The sequence below is a fragment of the Schistocerca americana genome, unplaced genomic scaffold, assembly GCF_021461395.2.
Source record: "Schistocerca americana isolate TAMUIC-IGC-003095 unplaced genomic scaffold, iqSchAmer2.1 HiC_scaffold_139, whole genome shotgun sequence".
Classification (NCBI taxonomy): domain Eukaryota; kingdom Metazoa; phylum Arthropoda; class Insecta; order Orthoptera; family Acrididae; genus Schistocerca; species Schistocerca americana.
The window spans coordinates 461,198-476,977 of record NW_025725470.1 but is presented as its reverse complement, the minus strand read 5'-3'; the positions used below and the strand labels follow the sequence as shown (position 1 = coordinate 476,977).

The following is a 15,780-nucleotide window of genomic DNA, read 5'->3' as shown; positions in this document are numbered from 1 at the left end:
CGAAGACTTCTTGAGCCCTCGGCTGTGATGGGTTCCAGGCTGACAAAAGAACTGTCGTGTGTGCATTCGCGGACTTGAGAAAGGCTGAGGCAAGTTCGAGTGAACAAGGATGGACTCCTCGGGTCCGTCGTTTCCGTAGTGTAGCGGTTATCACGTCTGCTTCACACGCAGAAGGTCCCCGGTTCGATCCCGGGCGGGAACAGTTTTTTCCTGCCTATGTCGTATTGTCCTCCAATGAGCCACGTCGTGTGTGGATCTGCTGCATGTCCCTTCGTTTTGCAAGTACCACATTTATTGAATTTTTGAGTTACGATGGCAACATCAGTACAAGTTGTCTGTGAAGTAAGGTGCACACAAGCAGTTTCCGTGGTGTAGCGGTTATCACGTCTGCCTAACACGCAGAAGGTCCCCGCTTCGATCCCGGGCGGAAACACTTTTTCATCACTTTAAGCAAGACTTACTAACATGCATCTGCTACCATCTGTACCCGAAACCTTCGTAATCGCCTTCACGCGTCGGACCAGAGTGTCAATTGCTCACATCGAATAAGAAATTCATTTGATATTGACGGCGAGCTTTTTGCGCTGACTCAGCCACTGACGTGCGATCAGTTTGCACAAAACGCTAGGGCTCGTCCGGGATTTGAACCCGGGACCTCCTGCACCCTAAGCAGGAATCATACCCCTAGACCAACGAGCCCTGTGACACGGCGAATGCCAATTGTTGCAGTCCCTAGATGTCGTCCAGGGTGCCCTGGAAGTCTCGTGTACGCTGGCGGGATGGGGGCGGCGCGAATTCCCGCAGTCGGCGGCCTTCCTGGGCTATTGGTACCTTCATGTAGAGCTGCCGCTGGGCTCGCACTGCCTGCTGCTGAGAAAGTGATTGCTTTTGCTGGTATGACTTGCAATAACGACTGCGTGAAACGCCGCTATCTCGTTAGGGGTGCTACGGCAGACACCCTCTCGAGCACCCCGAAGACTTCTTGAGCCCTCGGCTGTGATGGGTTCCAGGCTGACAAAAGAACTGTCGTGTGTGCATTCGCGGACTAGAGAAAGGCTGAGGCAAGTTCGAGTGAACAAGGATGGACTCCTCGGGTCCGTCGTTTCCGTAGTTTAGCGGTTATCACGTCTGCTTCACACGCAGAAGTTCCCCGGTTCGATCCCGGGCGGGAACAGTATTTTCTTGCCTATGTCGTATTGTCCTCCAATGAGCCACGTCGTGTGTGGATCTGCTGCATGTCCCTTCGTTTTGCAAGTACCACATTTATTGAATTTTTGAGTTACGATGGCAACATCAGTACAAGTTGTCTGTGAAGTAAGGTGCACACAAGCAGTTTCCGTGGTGTAGCGGTTATCACGTCTGCCTAACACGCAGAAGGTCCCCGCTTCGATCCCGGGCGGAAACACTTTTTCATCACTTTAAGCAAGACTTACTAACATGCATCTGCTACCATCTGTACCCGAAACCTTCGTAATCGCCTTCACGCGTCGGACCAGAGTGTCAATTGCTCACATCGAATAAGAAATTCATTTGATATTGACGGCGAGCTTTTTGCGCTGACTCAGCCACTGACGTGCGATCAGTTTGCACAAAACGCTAGGGCTCGTCCGGGATTTGAACCCGGGACCTCCTGCGCCCTAAGCAGGAATCATACCCCTAGACCAACGAGCCCTGTGACACGGCGAATGCCAATTGTTGCAGTCCCTAGATGTCGTCCAGGGTGCCCTGGAAGTCTCGTGTACGCTGGCGGGATGGGGGCGGCGCGAATTCCCGCAGTCGGCGGCCTTCCTGGGCTATTGGTACCTTCATGTAGAGCTGCCGCTGGGCTCGCACTGCCTGCTGCTGAGAAAGTGATTGCTTTTGCTGGTATGACTTGCAATAACGACTGCGTGAAACGCCGCTATCTCGTTAGGGGTGCTACGGCAGACACCCTCTCGAGCACCCCGAAGACTTCTTGAGCCCTCGGCTGTGATGGGTTCCAGGCTGACAAAAGAACTGTCGTGTGTGCATTCGCGGACTTGAGAAAGGCTGAGGCAAGTTCGAGTGAACAAGGATGGACTCCTCGGGTCCGTCGTTTCCGTAGTGTAGCGGTTATCACGTCTGCTTCACACGCAGAAGGTCCCCGGTTCGATCCCGGGCGGCAACAGTATTTTCCTGCCTATGTCGTATTGTCCTCCAATGAGCCACGTCGTGTGTGGATCTGCTGCATGTCCCTTCGTTTTGCAAGTACCGCATTTATTGAATTTTTGAGTTACGATGGCAACATCAGTACAAGTTGTCTGTGAAGTAAAGTGCACACAAGCAGTTTCCGTGGTGTAGCGGCTATCACGTCTGCCTAACACGCAGAAGGTCCCCGCTTCGATCCCGGGCGGAAACACTTTTTCATCACTTTAAGCAAGACTTACTAACATGCATCTGCTACCATCTGTACCCGAAACCTTCGTAATCGCCTTCACGCGTCGGACCAGAGTGTCAATTGCTCACATCGAATAAGAAATTCATTTGATATTGACGGCGAGCTTTTCGCGCTGACTCAGCCACTGACGTGCGATCAGTTTGCACAAAACGCTAGGGCTCGTCCGGGATTTGAACCCGGGACCTCCTGCACCCTAAGCAGGAATCATACCCCTAGACCAACGAGCCCTGTGACACGGCGAATGCCAATTATTGCAGTCCCTAGATGTCGTCCAGGGTGCCCTGGAAGTCTCGTGTACGCTGGCGGGATGGGGGCGGCGCGAATTCCCGCAGTCGGCGGCCTTCCTGGGCTATTGGTACCTTCATGTAGAGCTGCCGCTGGGCTCGCACTGCCTGCTGCTGAGAAAGTGATTGCTTTTGCTGATATGACTTGCAATAACGACTGCGCGAAACGCCGCTATCTCGTTAGGGGTGCTACGGCAGACACCCTCTCGAGCACCCCGAAGACTTCTTGAGCCCTTGGCTGTGATGGGTTCCAGGCTGACAAAAGAACTGTCGTGTGTGCATTCGCGGACTTGAGAAAGGCTGAGGCAAGTTCGAGTGAACAAGGATGGACTCCTCGGGTCCGTCGTTTCCGTAGTGTAGCGGTTATCACGTCTGCTTCACACGCAGAAGGTCCCCGATTCGATCCCGGGCGGCAACAGTATTTTCCTGCCTATGTCGTATTGTCCTCCAATGAGCCACGTCGTGTGTGGATCTGCTGCATGTCCCTTCGTTTTGCAAGTACCGCATTTATTGAATTTTTGAGTTACGATGGCAACATCAGTACAAGTTGTCTGTGAAGTAAGGTGCACACAAGCAGTTTCCGTGGTGTAGCGGTTATCACGTCTGCCTAACACGCAGAAGGTCCCCGCTTCGATCCCGGGCGGAAACACTTTTTCATCACTTTAAGCAAGACTTACTAACATGCATCTGCTACCATCTGTACCCGAAACCTTCGTAATCGCCTTCACGCGTCGGACCAGAGTGTCAATTGCTCACATCGAATAAGAAATTCATTTGATATTGACGGCGAGCTTTTCGCGCTGACTCAGCCACTGACGTGCGATCAGTTTGCACAAAACGCTAGGGCTCGTCCGGGATTTGAACCCGGGACCTCCTGCACCCTAAGCAGGAATCATACCCCTAGACCAACGAGCCCTGTGACACGGCGAATGCCAATTATTGCAGTCCCTAGATGTCGTCCAGGGTGCCCTGGAAGTCTCGTGTACGCTGGCGGGATGGGGGCGGCGCGAATTCCCGCAGTCGGCGGCCTTCCTGGGCTATTGGTACCTTCATGTAGAGCTGCCGCTGGGCTCGCACTGCCTGCTGCTGAGAAAGTGATTGCTTTTGCTGATATGACTTGCAATAACGACTGCGCGAAACGCCGCTATCTCGTTAGGGGTGCTACGGCAGACACCCTCTCGAGCACCCCGAAGACTTCTTGAGCCCTTGGCTGTGATGGGTTCCAGGCTGACAAAAGAACTGTCGTGTGTGCATTCGCGGACTTGAGAAAGGCTGAGGCAAGTTCGAGTGAACAAGGATGGACTCCTCGGGTCCGTCGTTTCCGTAGTGTAGCGGTTATCACGTCTGCTTCACACGCAGAAGGTCCCCGGTTCGATCCCGGGCGGCAACAGTATTTTCCTGCCTATGTCGTATTGTCCTCCAATGAGCCACGTCGTGTGTGGATCTGCTGCATGTCCCTTCGTTTTGCAAGTACCGCATTTATTGAATTTTTGAGTTACGATGGCAACATCAGTACAAGTTGTCTGTGAAGTAAGGTGCACACAAGCAGTTTCCGTGGTGTAGCGGTTATCACGTCTGCCTAACACGCAGAAGGTCCCCGCTTCCATCCCGGGCGGAAACACTTTTTCATCACTTTAAGCAAGACTTACTAACATGCATCTGCTACCATCTGTACCCGAAACCTTCGTAATCGCCTTCACGCGTCGGACCAGAGTGTCAATTGCTCACATCGAATAAGAAATTCATTTGATATTGACGGCGAGCTTTTCGCGCTGACTCAGCCACTGACGTGCGATCAGTTTGCACAAAACGCTAGGGCTCGTCCGGGATTTGAACCCGGGACCTCCTGCACCCTAAGCAGGAATCATACCCCTAGACCAACGAGCCCTGTGACACGGCGAATGCCAATTATTGCAGTCCCTAGATGTCGTCCAGGGTGCCCTGGAAGTCTCGTGTACGCTGGCGGGATGGGGGCGGCGCGAATTCCCGCAGTCGGCGGCCTTCCTGGGCTATTGGTACCTTCATGTAGAGCTGCCGCTGGGCTCGCACTGCCTGCTGCTGAGAAAGTGATTGCTTTTGCTGATATGACTTGCAATAACGACTGCGCGAAACGCCGCTATCTCGTTAGGGGTGCTACGGCAGACACCCTCTCGAGCACCCGGAAGACTTCTTGAGCCCTTGGCTGTGATGGGTTCCAGGCTGACAAAAGAACTGTCGTGTGTGCATTCGCGGACTTGAGAAAGGCTGAGGCAAGTTCGAGTGAACAAGGATGGACTCCTCGGGTCCGTCGTTTCCGTAGTGTAGCGGTTATCACGTCTGCTTCACACGCAGAAGGTCCCCGGTTCGATCCCGGGCGGCAACAGTATTTTCCTGCCTATGTCGTATTGTCCTCCAATGAGCCACGTCGTGTGTGGATCTGCTGCATGTCCCTTCGTTTTGCAAGTACCGCATTTCTTGAATTTTTGAGTTACGATGGCAACATCAGTACAAGTTGTCTGTGAAGTAAGGTGCACACAAGCAGTTTCCGTGGTGTAGCGGTTATCACGTCTGCCTAACACGCAGAAGGTCCCCGCTTCGATCCCGGGCGGAAACACTTTTTCATCACTTTAAGCAAGACTTACTAACATGCATCTGCTACCATCTGTACCCGAAACCTTCGTAATCGCCTTCACGCGTCGGACCAGAGTGTCAATTGCTCACATCGAATAAGAAATTCATTTGATATTGACGGCGAGCTTTTCGCGCTGACTCAGCCACTGACGTGCGATCAGTTTGCACAAAACGCTAGGGCTCGTCCGGGATTTGAACCCGGGACCTCCTGCACCCTAAGCAGAAATCATACCCCTAGACCAACGAGCCCTGTGACACGGCGAATGCCAATTATTGCAGTCCCTAGATGTCGTCCAGGGTGCCCTGGAAGTCTCGTGTACGCTGGCGGGATGGGGGCGGCGCGAATTCCCGCAGTCGGCGGCCTTCCTGGGCTATTGGTACCTTCATGTAGAGCTGCCGCTGGGCTCGCACTGCCTGCTGCTGAGAAAGTGATTGCTTTTGCTGATATGACTTGCAATAACGACTGCGCGAAACGCCGCTATCTCGTTAGGGGTGCTACGGCAGACACCCTCTCGAGCACCCCGAAGACTTCTTGAGCCCTTGGCTGTGATGGGTTCCAGGCTGACAAAAGAACTGTCGTGTGTGCATTCGCGGACTTGAGAAAGGCTGAGGCAAGTTCGAGTGAACAAGGATGGACTCCTCGGGTCGGTCGTTTCCGTAGTGTAGCGGTTATCACGTCTGCTTCACACGCAGAAGGTCCCCGGTTCGATCCCGGGCGGCAACAGTATTTTCCTGCCTATGTCGTATTGTCCTCCAATGAGCCACGTCGTGTGTGGATCTGCTGCATGTCCCTTCGTTTTGCAAGTACCGCATTTATTGAATTTTTGAGTTACGATGGCAACATCAGTACAAGTTGTCTGTGAAGTAAGGTGCACACAAGCAGTTTCCGTGGTGTAGCGGTTATCACGTCTGCCTAACACGCAGAAGGTCCCCGCTTCGATCCCGGGCGGAAACACTTTTTCATCACTTTAAGCAAGACTTACTAACATGCATCTGCTACCATCTGTACCCGAAACCTTCGTAATCGCCTTCACGCGTCGGACCAGAGTGTCAATTGCTCACATCGAATAAGAAATTCATTTGATATTGACGGCGAGCTTTTCGCGCTGACTCAGCCACTGACGTGCGATCAGTTTGCACAAAACGCTAGGGCTCGTCCGGGATTTGAACCCGGGACCTCCTGCACCCTAAGCAGGAATCATACCCCTAGACCAACGAGCCCTGTGACACGGCGAATGCCAATTATTGCAGTCCCTAGATGTCGTCCAGGGTGCCCTGGAAGTCTCGTGTACGCTGGCGGGATGGGGGCGGCGCGAATTCCCGCAGTCGGCGGCCTTCCTGGGCTATTGGTACCTTCATGTAGAGCTGCCGCTGGGCTCGCACTGCCTGCTGCTGAGAAAGTGATTGCTTTTGCTGATATGACTTGCAATAACGACTGCGCGAAACGCCGCTATCTCGTTAGGGGTGCTACGGCAGACACCCTCTCGAGCACCCCGAAGACTTCTTGAGCCCTTGGCTGTGATGGGTTCCAGGCTGACAAAAGAACTGTCGTGTGTGCATTCGCGGACTTGAGAAAGGCTGAGGCAAGTTCGAGTGAACAAGGATGGACTCCTCGGGTCCGTCGTTTCCGTAGTGTAGCGGTTATCACGTCTGCTTCACACGCAGAAGGTCCCCGGTTCGATCCCGGGCGGCAACAGTATTTTCCTGCCTATGTCGTATTGTCCTCCAATGAGCCACGTCGTGTGTGGATCTGCTGCATGTCCCTTCGTTTTGCAAGTACCGCATTTATTGAATTTTTGAGTTACGATGGCAACATCAGTACAAGTTGTCTGTGAAGTAAGGTGCACACAAGCAGTTTCCGTGGTGTAGCGGTTATCACGTCTGCCTAACACGCAGAAGGTCCCCGCTTCGATCCCGGGCGGAAACACTTTTTCATCACTTTAAGCAAGACTTACTAACATGCATCTGCTACCATCTGTACCCGAAACCTTCGTAATCGCCTTCACGCGTCGGACCAGAGTGTCAATTGCTCACATCGAATAAGAAATTCATTTGATATTGACGGCGAGCTTTTCGCGCTGACTCAGCCACTGACGTGCGATCAGTTTGCACAAAACGCTAGGGCTCGTCCGGGATTTGAACCCGGGACCTCCTGCACCCTAAGCAGGAATCATACCCCTAGACCAACGAGCCCTGTGACACGGCGAATGCCAATTATTGCAGTCCCTAGATGTCGTCCAGGGTGCCCTGGAAGTCTCGTGTACGCTGGCGGGATGGGGGCGGCGCGAATTCCCGCAGTCGGCGGCCTTCCTGGGCTATTGGTACCTTCATGTAGAGCTGCCGCTGGGCTCGCACTGCCTGCTGCTGAGAAAGTGATTGCTTTTGCTGATATGACTTGCAATAACGACTGCGCGAAACGCCGCTATCTCGTTAGGGGTGCTACGGCAGACACCCTCTCGAGCACCCCGAAGACTTCTTGAGCCCTTGGCTGTGATGGGTTCCAGGCTGACAAAAGAACTGTCGTGTGTGCATTCGCGGACTTGAGAAAGGCTGAGGCAAGTTCGAGTGAACAAGGATGGACTCCTCGGGTCCGTCGTTTCCGTAGTGTAGCGGTTATCACGTCTGCTTCACACGCAGAAGGTCCCCGGTTCGATCCCGGGCGGCAACAGTATTTTCCTGCCTATGTCGTATTGTCCTCCAATGAGCCACGTCGTGTGTGGATCTGCTGCATGTCCCTTCGTTTTGCAAGTACCGCATTTATTGAATTTTTGAGTTACGATGGCAACATCAGTACAAGTTGTCTGTGAAGTAAGGTGCACACAAGCAGTTTCCGTGGTGTAGCGGTTATCACGTCTGCCTAACACGCAGAAGGTCCCCGCTTCGATCCCGGGCGGAAACACTTTTTCATCACTTTAAGCAAGACTTACTAACATGCATCTGCTACCATCTGTACCCGAAACCTTCGTAATCGCCTTCACGCGTCGGACCAGAGTGTCAATTGCTCACATCGAATAAGAAATTCATTTGATATTGACGGCGAGCTTTTCGCGCTGACTCAGCCACTGACGTGCGATCAGTTTGCACAAAACGCTAGGGCTCGTCCGGGATTTGAACCCGGGACCTCCTGCACCCTAAGCAGGAATCATACCCCTAGACCAACGAGCCCTGTGACACGGCGAATGCCAATTATTGCAGTCCCTAGATGTCGTCCAGGGTGCCCTGGAAGTCTCGTGTACGCTGGCGGGATGGGGGCGGCGCGAATTCCCGCAGTCGGCGGCCTTCCTGGGCTATTGGTACCTTCATGTAGAGCTGCCGCTGGGCTCGCACTGCCTGCTGCTGAGAAAGTGATTGCTTTTGCTGATATGACTTGCAATAACGACTGCGCGAAACGCCGCTATCTCGTTAGGGGTGCTACGGCAGACACCCTCTCGAGCACCCCGAAGACTTCTTGAGCCCTTGGCTGTGATGGGTTCCAGGCTGACAAAAGAACTGTCGTGTGTGCATTCGCGGACTTGAGAAAGGCTGAGGCAAGTTCGAGTGAACAAGGATGGACTCCTCGGGTGCGTCGTTTCCGTAGTGTAGCGGTTATCACGTCTGCTTCACACGCAGAAGGTCCCCGGTTCGATCCCGGGCGGCAACAGTATTTTCCTGCCTATGTCGTATTGTCCTCCAATGAGCCACGTCGTGTGTGGATCTGCTGCATGTCCCTTCGTTTTGCAAGTACCGCATTTATTGAATTTTTGAGTTACGATGGCAACATCAGTACAAGTTGTCTGTGAAGTAAGGTGCACACAAGCAGTTTCCGTGGTGTAGCGGTTATCACGTCTGCCTAACACGCAGAAGGTCCCCGCTTCGATCCCGGGCGGAGACACTTTTTCATCACTTTAAGCAAGACTTACTAACATGCATCTGCTACCATCTGTACCCGAAACCTTCGTAATCGCCTTCACGCGTCGGACCAGAGTGTCAATTGCTCACATCGAATAAGAAATTCATTTGATATTGACGGCGAGCTTTTCGCGCTGACTCAGCCACTGACGTGCGATCAGTTTGCACAAAACGCTAGGGCTCGTCCGGGATTTGAACCCGGGACCTCCTGCACCCTAAGCAGGAATCATACCCCTAGACCAACGAGCCCTGTGACACGGCGAATGCCAATTATTGCAGTCCCTAGATGTCGTCCAGGGTGCCCTGGAAGTCTCGTGTACGCTGGCGGGATGGGGGCGGCGCGAATTCCCGCAGTCGGCGGCCTTCCTGGGCTATTGGTACCTTCATGTAGAGCTGCCGCTGGGCTCGCACTGCCTGCTGCTGAGAAAGTGATTGCTTTTGCTGATATGACTTGCAATAACGACTGCGCGAAACGCCGCTATCTCGTTAGGGGTGCTACGGCAGACACCCTCTCGAGCACCCCGAAGACTTCTTGAGCCCTTGGCTGTGATGGGTTCCAGGCTGACAAAAGAACTGTCGTGTGTGCATTCGCGGACTTGAGAAAGGCTGAGGCAAGTTCGAGTGAACAAGGATGGACTCCTCGGGTGCGTCGTTTCCGTAGTGTAGCGGTTATCACGTCTGCTTCACACGCAGAAGGTCCCCGGTTCGATCCCGGGCGGGAACAGTATTTTCCTGCCTATGTCGTATTGTCCTCCAATGAGCCACGTCGTGTGTGGATCTGCTGCATGTCCCTTCGTTTTGCAAGTACCACATTTATTGAATTTTTGAGTTACGATGGCAACATCACTACAAGTTGTCTGTGAAGTAAGGTGCACACAAGCAGTTTCCGTGGTGTAGCGGTTATCACGTCTGCCTAACACGCAGAAGGTCCCCGGTTCGATCCCGGGCGGAAACACTTTTTCATCACTTTAAGCAAGACTTACTAACATGCATCTGCTACCATCTGTACCCGAAACCTTCGTAATCGCCTTCACGCGTCGGACCAGAGTGTCAATTGCTCACATCGAATAAGAAATTCATTTGATATTGACGGCGAGCTTTTTGCGCTGACTCAGCCACTGACGTGCGATCAGTTTGCACAATACGCTAGGGCTCGTCCGGGATTTGAACCCGGGACCTCCTGCACCCTAAGCAGGAATCATACCCCTAGACCAACGAGCCCTGTGACACGGCGAATGCCAATTGTTGCAGTCCCTAGATGTCGTCCAGGGTGCCCTGGAAGTCTCGTGTACGCTGGCGGGATGGGGGCGGCGCGAATTCCCGCAGTCGGCGGCCTTCCTGGGCTATTGGTACCTTCATGTAGAGCTGCCGCTGGGCTCGCACTGCCTGCTGCTGAGAAAGTGATTGCTTTTGCTGGTATGACTTGCAATAACGACTGCGTGAAACGCCGCTATCTCGTTAGGGGTGCTACGGCAGACACCCTCTCGAGCACCCCGAAGACTTCTTGAGCCCTCGGCTGTGATGGGTTCCAGGCTGACAAAAGAACTGTCGTGTGTGCATTCGCGGACTTGAGAAAGGCTGAGGCAAGTTCGAGTGAACAAGGATGGACTCCTCGGGTCCGTCGTTTCCGTAGTGTAGCGGTTATCACGTCTGCTTCACACGCAGAAGGTCCCCGGTTCGATCCCGGGCGGCAACAGTATTTTCCTGCCTATGTCGTATTGTCCTCCAATGAGCCACGTCGTGTGTGGATCTGCTGCATGTCCCTTCGTTTTGCAAGTACCGCATTTATTGAATTTTTGAGTTACGATGGCAACATCAGTACAAGTTGTCTGTGAAGTAAGGTGCACACAAGCAGTTTCCGTGGTGTAGCGGTTATCACGTCTGCCTAACACGCAGAAAGTCCCCGCTTCGATCCCGGGCGGAAACACTTTTTCATCACTTTAAGCAAGACTTACTAACATGCATCTGCTACCATCTGTACCCGAAACCTTCGTAATCGCCTTCACGCGTCGGACCAGAGTGTCAATTGCTCACATCGAATAAGAAATTCATTTGATATTGACGGCGAGCTTTTCGCGCTGACTCAGCCACTGACGTGCGATCAGTTTGCACAAAACGCTAGGGCTCGTCCGGGATTTGAACCCGGGACCTCCTGCACCCTAAGCAGGAATCATACCCCTAGACCAACGAGCCCTGTGACACGGCGAATGCCAATTATTGCAGTCCCTAGATGTCGTCCAGGGTGCCCTGGAAGTCTCGTGTACGCTGGCGGGATGGGGGCGGCGCGAATTCCCGCAGTCGGCGGCCTTCCTGGGCTATTGGTACCTTCATGTAGAGCTGCCGCTGGGCTCGCACTGCCTGCTGCTGAGAAAGTGATTGCTTTTGCTGATATGACTTGCAATAACGACTGCGCGAAACGCCGCTATCTCGTTAGGGGTGCTACGGCAGACACCCTCTCGAGCACCCCGAAGACTTCTTGAGCCCTTGGCTGTGATGGGTTCCAGGCTGACAAAAGAACTGTCGTGTGTGCATTCGCGGACTTGAGAAAGGCTGAGGCAAGTTCGAGTGAACAAGGATGGACTCCTCGGGTCCGTCGTTTCCGTAGTGTAGCGGTTATCACGTCTGCTTCACACGCAGAAGGTCCCCGGTTCGATCCCGGGCGGCAACAGTATTTTCCTGCCTATGTCGTATTGTCCTCCAATGAGCCACGTCGTGTGTGGATCTGCTGCATGTCCCTTCGTTTTGCAAGTACCGCATTTATTGAATTTTTGAGTTACGATGGCAACATCAGTGCAAGTTGTCTGTGAAGTAAGGTGCACACAAGCAGTTTCCGTGGTGTAGCGGTTATCACGTCTGCCTAACACGCAGAAGGTCCCCGCTTCGATCCCGGGCGGAAACACTTTTTCATCACTTTAAGCAAGACTTACTAACATGCATCTGCTACCATCTGTACCCGAAACCTTCGTAATCGCCTTCACGCGTCGGACCAGAGTGTCAATTGCTCACATCGAATAAGAAATTCATTTGATATTGACGGCGAGCTTTTCGCGCTGACTCAGCCACTGACGTGCGATCAGTTTGCACAAAACGCTAGGGCTCGTCCGGGATTTGAACCCGGGACCTCCTGCACCCTAAGCAGGAATCATACCCCTAGACCAACGAGCCCTGTGACACGGCGAATGCCAATTATTGCAGTCCCTAGATGTCGTCCAGGGTGCCCTGGAAGTCTCGTGTACGCTGGCGGGATGGGGGCGGCGCGAATTCCCGCAGTCGGCGGCCTTCCTGGGCTATTGGTACCTTCATGTAGAGCTGCCGCTGGGCTCGCACTGCCTGCTGCTGAGAAAGTGATTGCTTTTGCTGATATGACTTGCAATAACGACTGCGCGAAACGCCGCTATCTCGTTAGGGGTGCTACGGCAGACACCCTCTCGAGCACCCCGAAGACTTCTTGAGCCCTTGGCTGTGATGGGTTCCAGGCTGACAAAAGAACTGTCGTGTGTGCATTCGCGGACTTGAGAAAGGCTGAGGCAAGTTCGAGTGAACAAGGATGGACTCCTCGGGTGCGTCGTTTCCGTAGTGTAGCGGTTATCACGTCTGCTTCACACGCAGAAGGTCCCCGGTTCGATCCCGGGCGGGAACAGTATTTTCCTGCCTATGTCGTATTGTCCTCCAATGAGCCACGTCGTGTGTGGATCTGCTGCATGTCCCTTCGTTTTGCAAGTACCACATTTATTGAATTTTTGAGTTACGATGGCAACATCACTACAAGTTGTCTGTGAAGTAAGGTGCACACAAGCAGTTTCCGTGGTGTAGCGGTTATCACGTCTGCCTAACACGCAGAAGGTCCCCGGTTCGATCCCGGGCGGAAACACTTTTTCATCACTTTAAGCAAGACTTACTAACATGCATCTGCTACCATCTGTACCCGAAACCTTCGTAATCGCCTTCACGCGTCGGACCAGAGTGTCAATTGCTCACATCGAATAAGAAATTCATTTGATATTGACGGCGAGCTTTTTGCGCTGACTCAGCCACTGACGTGCGATCAGTTTGCACAATACGCTAGGGCTCGTCCGGGATTTGAACCCGGGACCTCCTGCACCCTAAGCAGGAATCATACCCCTAGACCAACGAGCCCTGTGACACGGCGAATGCCAATTGTTGCAGTCCCTAGATGTCGTCCAGGGTGCCCTGGAAGTCTCGTGTACGCTGGCGGGATGGGGGCGGCGCGAATTCCCGCAGTCGGCGGCCTTCCTGGGCTATTGGTACCTTCATGTAGAGCTGCCGCTGGGCTCGCACTGCCTGCTGCTGAGAAAGTGATTGCTTTTGCTGATATGACTTGCAATAACGACTGCGCGAAACGCCGCTATCTCGTTAGGGGTGCTACGGCAGACACCCTCTCGAGCACCCCGAAGACTTCTTGAGCCCTTGGCTGTGATGGGTTCCAGGCTGACAAAAGAACTGTCGTGTGTGCATTCGCGGACTTGAGAAAGGCTGAGGCAAGTTCGAGTGAACAAGGATGGACTCCTCGGGTGCGTCGTTTCCGTAGTGTAGCGGTTATCACGTCTGCTTCACACGCAGAAGGTCCCCGGTTCGATCCCGGGCGGGAACAGTATTTTCCTGCCTATGTCGTATTGTCCTCCAATGAGCCACGTCGTGTGTGGATCTGCTGCATGTCCCTTCGTTTTGCAAGTACCACATTTATTGAATTTTTGAGTTACGATGGCAACATCACTACAAGTTGTCTGTGAAGTAAGGTGCACACAAGCAGTTTCCGTGGTGTAGCGGTTATCACGTCTGCCTAACACGCAGAAGGTCCCCGCTTCGATCCCGGGCGGAAACACTTTTTCATCACTTTAAGCAAGACTTACTAACATGCATCTGCTACCATCTGTACCCGAAACCTTCGTAATCGCCTTCACGCGTCGGACCAGAGTGTCAATTGCTCACATCGAATAAGAAATTCATTTGATATTGACGGCGAGCTTTTTGCGCTGACTCAGCCACTGACGTGCGATCAGTTTGCACAATACGCTAGGGCTCGTCCGGGATTTGAACCCGGGACCTCCTGCACCCTAAGCAGGAATCATACCCCTAGACCAACGAGCCCTGTGACACGGCGAATGCCAATTGTTGCAGTCCCTAGATGTCGTCCAGGGTGCCCTGGAAGTCTCGTGTACGCTGGCGGGATGGGGGCGGCGCGAATTCCCGCAGTCGGCGGCCTTCCTGGGCTATTGGTACCTTCATGTAGAGCTGCCGCTGGGCTCGCACTGCCTGCTGCTGAGAAAGTGATTGCTTTTGCTGGTATGACTTGCAATAACGACTGCGTGAAACGCCGCTATCTCGTTAGGGGTGCTACGGCAGACACCCTCTCGAGCACCCCGAAGACTTCTTGAGCCCTCGGCTGTGATGGGTTCCAGGCTGACAAAAGAACTGTCGTGTGTGCATTCGCGGACTTGAGAAAGGCTGAGGCAAGTTCGAGTGAACAAGGATGGACTCCTCGGGTCCGTCGTTTCCGTAGTGTAGCGGTTATCACGTCTGCTTCACACGCAGAAGGTCCCCGGTTCGATCCCGGGCGGCAACAGTATTTTCCTGCCTATGTCGTATTGTCCTCCAATGAGCCACGTCGTGTGTGGATCTGCTGCATGTCCCTTCGTTTTGCAAGTACCGCATTTATTGAATTTTTGAGTTACGATGGCAACATCAGTACAAGTTGTCTGTGAAGTAAGGTGCACACAAGCAGTTTCCGTGGTGTAGCGGTTATCACGTCTGCCTAACACGCAGAAGGTCCCCGCTTCGATCCCGGGCGGAAACACTTTTTCATCACTTTAAGCAAGACTTACTAACATGCATCTGCTACCATCTGTACCCGAAACATTCGTAATCGCCTTCACGCGTCGGACCAGAGTGTCAATTGCTCACATCGAATAAGAAATTCATTTGATATTGACGGCGAGCTTTTCGCGCTGACTCAGCCACTGACGTGCGATCAGTTTGCACAAAACGCTAGGGCTCGTCCGGGATTTGAACCCGGGACCTCCTGCACCCTAAGCAGGAATCATACCCCTAGACCAACGAGCCCTGTGACACGGCGAATGCCAATTATTGCAGTCCCTAGATGTCGTCCAGGGTGCCCTGGAAGTCTCGTGTACGCTGGCGGGATGGGGGCGGCGCGAATTCCCGCAGTCGGCGGCCTTCCTGGGCTATTGGTACCTTCATGTAGAGCTGCCGCTGGGCTCGCACTGCCTGCTGCTGAGAAAGTGATTGCTTTTGCTGATATGACTTGCAATAACGACTGCGCGAAACGCCGCTATCTCGTTAGGGGTGCTACGGCAGACACCCTCTCGAGCACCCCGAAGACTTCTTGAGCCCTTGGCTGTGATGGGTTCCAGGCTGACAAAAGAACTGTCGTGTGTGCATTCGCGGACTTGAGAAAGGCTGAGGCAAGTTCGAGTGAACAAGGATGGACTCCTCGGGTGCGTCGTTTCCGTAGTGTAGCGGTTATCACGTCTGCTTCACACGCAGAAGGTCCCCGGTTCGATCCCGGGCGGGAACAGTATTTTCCTGCCTATGTCGTATTGT

At 53.4% G+C, this 15,780-nt stretch overlaps 49 non-coding genes across 49 annotated transcripts; 33 read left to right on the top strand and 16 right to left on the bottom strand.

The window, feature by feature from the left end:
* The first annotated feature begins 129 nt into the window (after positions 1–129).
* On the top strand, positions 130–202 carry Trnav-cac. The gene has a single exon. It is a non-coding gene; the product is annotated as a tRNA-Val (tRNA).
* Positions 203–360: 158 nt separating this feature from the next.
* On the top strand, positions 361–433 carry Trnav-aac. Its single transcript has one exon. It is a non-coding gene; the product is annotated as a tRNA-Val (tRNA).
* A 194-nt stretch (positions 434–627) lies between these two features.
* Positions 628–699, bottom strand: Trnap-agg. Its single transcript has one exon. It is a non-coding gene; the product is annotated as a tRNA-Pro (tRNA).
* A 402-nt stretch (positions 700–1,101) lies between these two features.
* On the top strand, positions 1,102–1,174 carry Trnav-cac. Its single transcript has one exon. It is a non-coding gene; the product is annotated as a tRNA-Val (tRNA).
* A 158-nt stretch (positions 1,175–1,332) lies between these two features.
* Trnav-aac lies at positions 1,333–1,405 on the top strand. The gene has a single exon. It is a non-coding gene; the product is annotated as a tRNA-Val (tRNA).
* A 194-nt stretch (positions 1,406–1,599) lies between these two features.
* Trnap-agg lies at positions 1,600–1,671 on the bottom strand. The gene has a single exon. It is a non-coding gene; the product is annotated as a tRNA-Pro (tRNA).
* Positions 1,672–2,073: 402 nt separating this feature from the next.
* Trnav-cac lies at positions 2,074–2,146 on the top strand. The gene has a single exon. It is a non-coding gene; the product is annotated as a tRNA-Val (tRNA).
* Positions 2,147–2,304: 158 nt separating this feature from the next.
* Positions 2,305–2,377, top strand: Trnav-aac. Its single transcript has one exon. It is a non-coding gene; the product is annotated as a tRNA-Val (tRNA).
* A 194-nt stretch (positions 2,378–2,571) lies between these two features.
* Positions 2,572–2,643, bottom strand: Trnap-agg. The gene has a single exon. It is a non-coding gene; the product is annotated as a tRNA-Pro (tRNA).
* A 402-nt stretch (positions 2,644–3,045) lies between these two features.
* Positions 3,046–3,118, top strand: Trnav-cac. Its single transcript has one exon. It is a non-coding gene; the product is annotated as a tRNA-Val (tRNA).
* A 158-nt stretch (positions 3,119–3,276) lies between these two features.
* Positions 3,277–3,349, top strand: Trnav-aac. The gene has a single exon. It is a non-coding gene; the product is annotated as a tRNA-Val (tRNA).
* Positions 3,350–3,543: 194 nt separating this feature from the next.
* Trnap-agg lies at positions 3,544–3,615 on the bottom strand. Its single transcript has one exon. It is a non-coding gene; the product is annotated as a tRNA-Pro (tRNA).
* A 402-nt stretch (positions 3,616–4,017) lies between these two features.
* Trnav-cac lies at positions 4,018–4,090 on the top strand. Its single transcript has one exon. It is a non-coding gene; the product is annotated as a tRNA-Val (tRNA).
* Positions 4,091–4,248: 158 nt separating this feature from the next.
* On the top strand, positions 4,249–4,321 carry Trnav-aac. The gene has a single exon. It is a non-coding gene; the product is annotated as a tRNA-Val (tRNA).
* A 194-nt stretch (positions 4,322–4,515) lies between these two features.
* Trnap-agg lies at positions 4,516–4,587 on the bottom strand. The gene has a single exon. It is a non-coding gene; the product is annotated as a tRNA-Pro (tRNA).
* Positions 4,588–4,989: 402 nt separating this feature from the next.
* On the top strand, positions 4,990–5,062 carry Trnav-cac. The gene has a single exon. It is a non-coding gene; the product is annotated as a tRNA-Val (tRNA).
* A 158-nt stretch (positions 5,063–5,220) lies between these two features.
* On the top strand, positions 5,221–5,293 carry Trnav-aac. The gene has a single exon. It is a non-coding gene; the product is annotated as a tRNA-Val (tRNA).
* A 194-nt stretch (positions 5,294–5,487) lies between these two features.
* Positions 5,488–5,559, bottom strand: Trnap-agg. The gene has a single exon. It is a non-coding gene; the product is annotated as a tRNA-Pro (tRNA).
* A 402-nt stretch (positions 5,560–5,961) lies between these two features.
* Trnav-cac lies at positions 5,962–6,034 on the top strand. The gene has a single exon. It is a non-coding gene; the product is annotated as a tRNA-Val (tRNA).
* Positions 6,035–6,192: 158 nt separating this feature from the next.
* Trnav-aac lies at positions 6,193–6,265 on the top strand. The gene has a single exon. It is a non-coding gene; the product is annotated as a tRNA-Val (tRNA).
* A 194-nt stretch (positions 6,266–6,459) lies between these two features.
* On the bottom strand, positions 6,460–6,531 carry Trnap-agg. The gene has a single exon. It is a non-coding gene; the product is annotated as a tRNA-Pro (tRNA).
* A 402-nt stretch (positions 6,532–6,933) lies between these two features.
* Positions 6,934–7,006, top strand: Trnav-cac. The gene has a single exon. It is a non-coding gene; the product is annotated as a tRNA-Val (tRNA).
* Positions 7,007–7,164: 158 nt separating this feature from the next.
* On the top strand, positions 7,165–7,237 carry Trnav-aac. Its single transcript has one exon. It is a non-coding gene; the product is annotated as a tRNA-Val (tRNA).
* Positions 7,238–7,431: 194 nt separating this feature from the next.
* Positions 7,432–7,503, bottom strand: Trnap-agg. Its single transcript has one exon. It is a non-coding gene; the product is annotated as a tRNA-Pro (tRNA).
* A 402-nt stretch (positions 7,504–7,905) lies between these two features.
* Trnav-cac lies at positions 7,906–7,978 on the top strand. The gene has a single exon. It is a non-coding gene; the product is annotated as a tRNA-Val (tRNA).
* A 158-nt stretch (positions 7,979–8,136) lies between these two features.
* On the top strand, positions 8,137–8,209 carry Trnav-aac. Its single transcript has one exon. It is a non-coding gene; the product is annotated as a tRNA-Val (tRNA).
* Positions 8,210–8,403: 194 nt separating this feature from the next.
* On the bottom strand, positions 8,404–8,475 carry Trnap-agg. The gene has a single exon. It is a non-coding gene; the product is annotated as a tRNA-Pro (tRNA).
* A 402-nt stretch (positions 8,476–8,877) lies between these two features.
* On the top strand, positions 8,878–8,950 carry Trnav-cac. Its single transcript has one exon. It is a non-coding gene; the product is annotated as a tRNA-Val (tRNA).
* A 158-nt stretch (positions 8,951–9,108) lies between these two features.
* On the top strand, positions 9,109–9,181 carry Trnav-aac. The gene has a single exon. It is a non-coding gene; the product is annotated as a tRNA-Val (tRNA).
* Positions 9,182–9,375: 194 nt separating this feature from the next.
* Positions 9,376–9,447, bottom strand: Trnap-agg. The gene has a single exon. It is a non-coding gene; the product is annotated as a tRNA-Pro (tRNA).
* A 402-nt stretch (positions 9,448–9,849) lies between these two features.
* Positions 9,850–9,922, top strand: Trnav-cac. The gene has a single exon. It is a non-coding gene; the product is annotated as a tRNA-Val (tRNA).
* Positions 9,923–10,080: 158 nt separating this feature from the next.
* Trnav-aac lies at positions 10,081–10,153 on the top strand. Its single transcript has one exon. It is a non-coding gene; the product is annotated as a tRNA-Val (tRNA).
* A 194-nt stretch (positions 10,154–10,347) lies between these two features.
* On the bottom strand, positions 10,348–10,419 carry Trnap-agg. The gene has a single exon. It is a non-coding gene; the product is annotated as a tRNA-Pro (tRNA).
* Positions 10,420–10,821: 402 nt separating this feature from the next.
* Positions 10,822–10,894, top strand: Trnav-cac. The gene has a single exon. It is a non-coding gene; the product is annotated as a tRNA-Val (tRNA).
* A 158-nt stretch (positions 10,895–11,052) lies between these two features.
* Positions 11,053–11,125, top strand: Trnav-aac. The gene has a single exon. It is a non-coding gene; the product is annotated as a tRNA-Val (tRNA).
* Positions 11,126–11,319: 194 nt separating this feature from the next.
* Positions 11,320–11,391, bottom strand: Trnap-agg. Its single transcript has one exon. It is a non-coding gene; the product is annotated as a tRNA-Pro (tRNA).
* Positions 11,392–11,793: 402 nt separating this feature from the next.
* On the top strand, positions 11,794–11,866 carry Trnav-cac. Its single transcript has one exon. It is a non-coding gene; the product is annotated as a tRNA-Val (tRNA).
* A 158-nt stretch (positions 11,867–12,024) lies between these two features.
* On the top strand, positions 12,025–12,097 carry Trnav-aac. The gene has a single exon. It is a non-coding gene; the product is annotated as a tRNA-Val (tRNA).
* Positions 12,098–12,291: 194 nt separating this feature from the next.
* On the bottom strand, positions 12,292–12,363 carry Trnap-agg. Its single transcript has one exon. It is a non-coding gene; the product is annotated as a tRNA-Pro (tRNA).
* Positions 12,364–12,765: 402 nt separating this feature from the next.
* Positions 12,766–12,838, top strand: Trnav-cac. Its single transcript has one exon. It is a non-coding gene; the product is annotated as a tRNA-Val (tRNA).
* A 158-nt stretch (positions 12,839–12,996) lies between these two features.
* Positions 12,997–13,069, top strand: Trnav-aac. Its single transcript has one exon. It is a non-coding gene; the product is annotated as a tRNA-Val (tRNA).
* A 194-nt stretch (positions 13,070–13,263) lies between these two features.
* Trnap-agg lies at positions 13,264–13,335 on the bottom strand. Its single transcript has one exon. It is a non-coding gene; the product is annotated as a tRNA-Pro (tRNA).
* A 402-nt stretch (positions 13,336–13,737) lies between these two features.
* On the top strand, positions 13,738–13,810 carry Trnav-cac. The gene has a single exon. It is a non-coding gene; the product is annotated as a tRNA-Val (tRNA).
* A 158-nt stretch (positions 13,811–13,968) lies between these two features.
* Positions 13,969–14,041, top strand: Trnav-aac. The gene has a single exon. It is a non-coding gene; the product is annotated as a tRNA-Val (tRNA).
* Positions 14,042–14,235: 194 nt separating this feature from the next.
* Trnap-agg lies at positions 14,236–14,307 on the bottom strand. The gene has a single exon. It is a non-coding gene; the product is annotated as a tRNA-Pro (tRNA).
* A 402-nt stretch (positions 14,308–14,709) lies between these two features.
* On the top strand, positions 14,710–14,782 carry Trnav-cac. The gene has a single exon. It is a non-coding gene; the product is annotated as a tRNA-Val (tRNA).
* Positions 14,783–14,940: 158 nt separating this feature from the next.
* On the top strand, positions 14,941–15,013 carry Trnav-aac. Its single transcript has one exon. It is a non-coding gene; the product is annotated as a tRNA-Val (tRNA).
* Positions 15,014–15,207: 194 nt separating this feature from the next.
* On the bottom strand, positions 15,208–15,279 carry Trnap-agg. Its single transcript has one exon. It is a non-coding gene; the product is annotated as a tRNA-Pro (tRNA).
* Positions 15,280–15,681: 402 nt separating this feature from the next.
* On the top strand, positions 15,682–15,754 carry Trnav-cac. The gene has a single exon. It is a non-coding gene; the product is annotated as a tRNA-Val (tRNA).
* Positions 15,755–15,780: the final 26 nt, after the last annotated feature.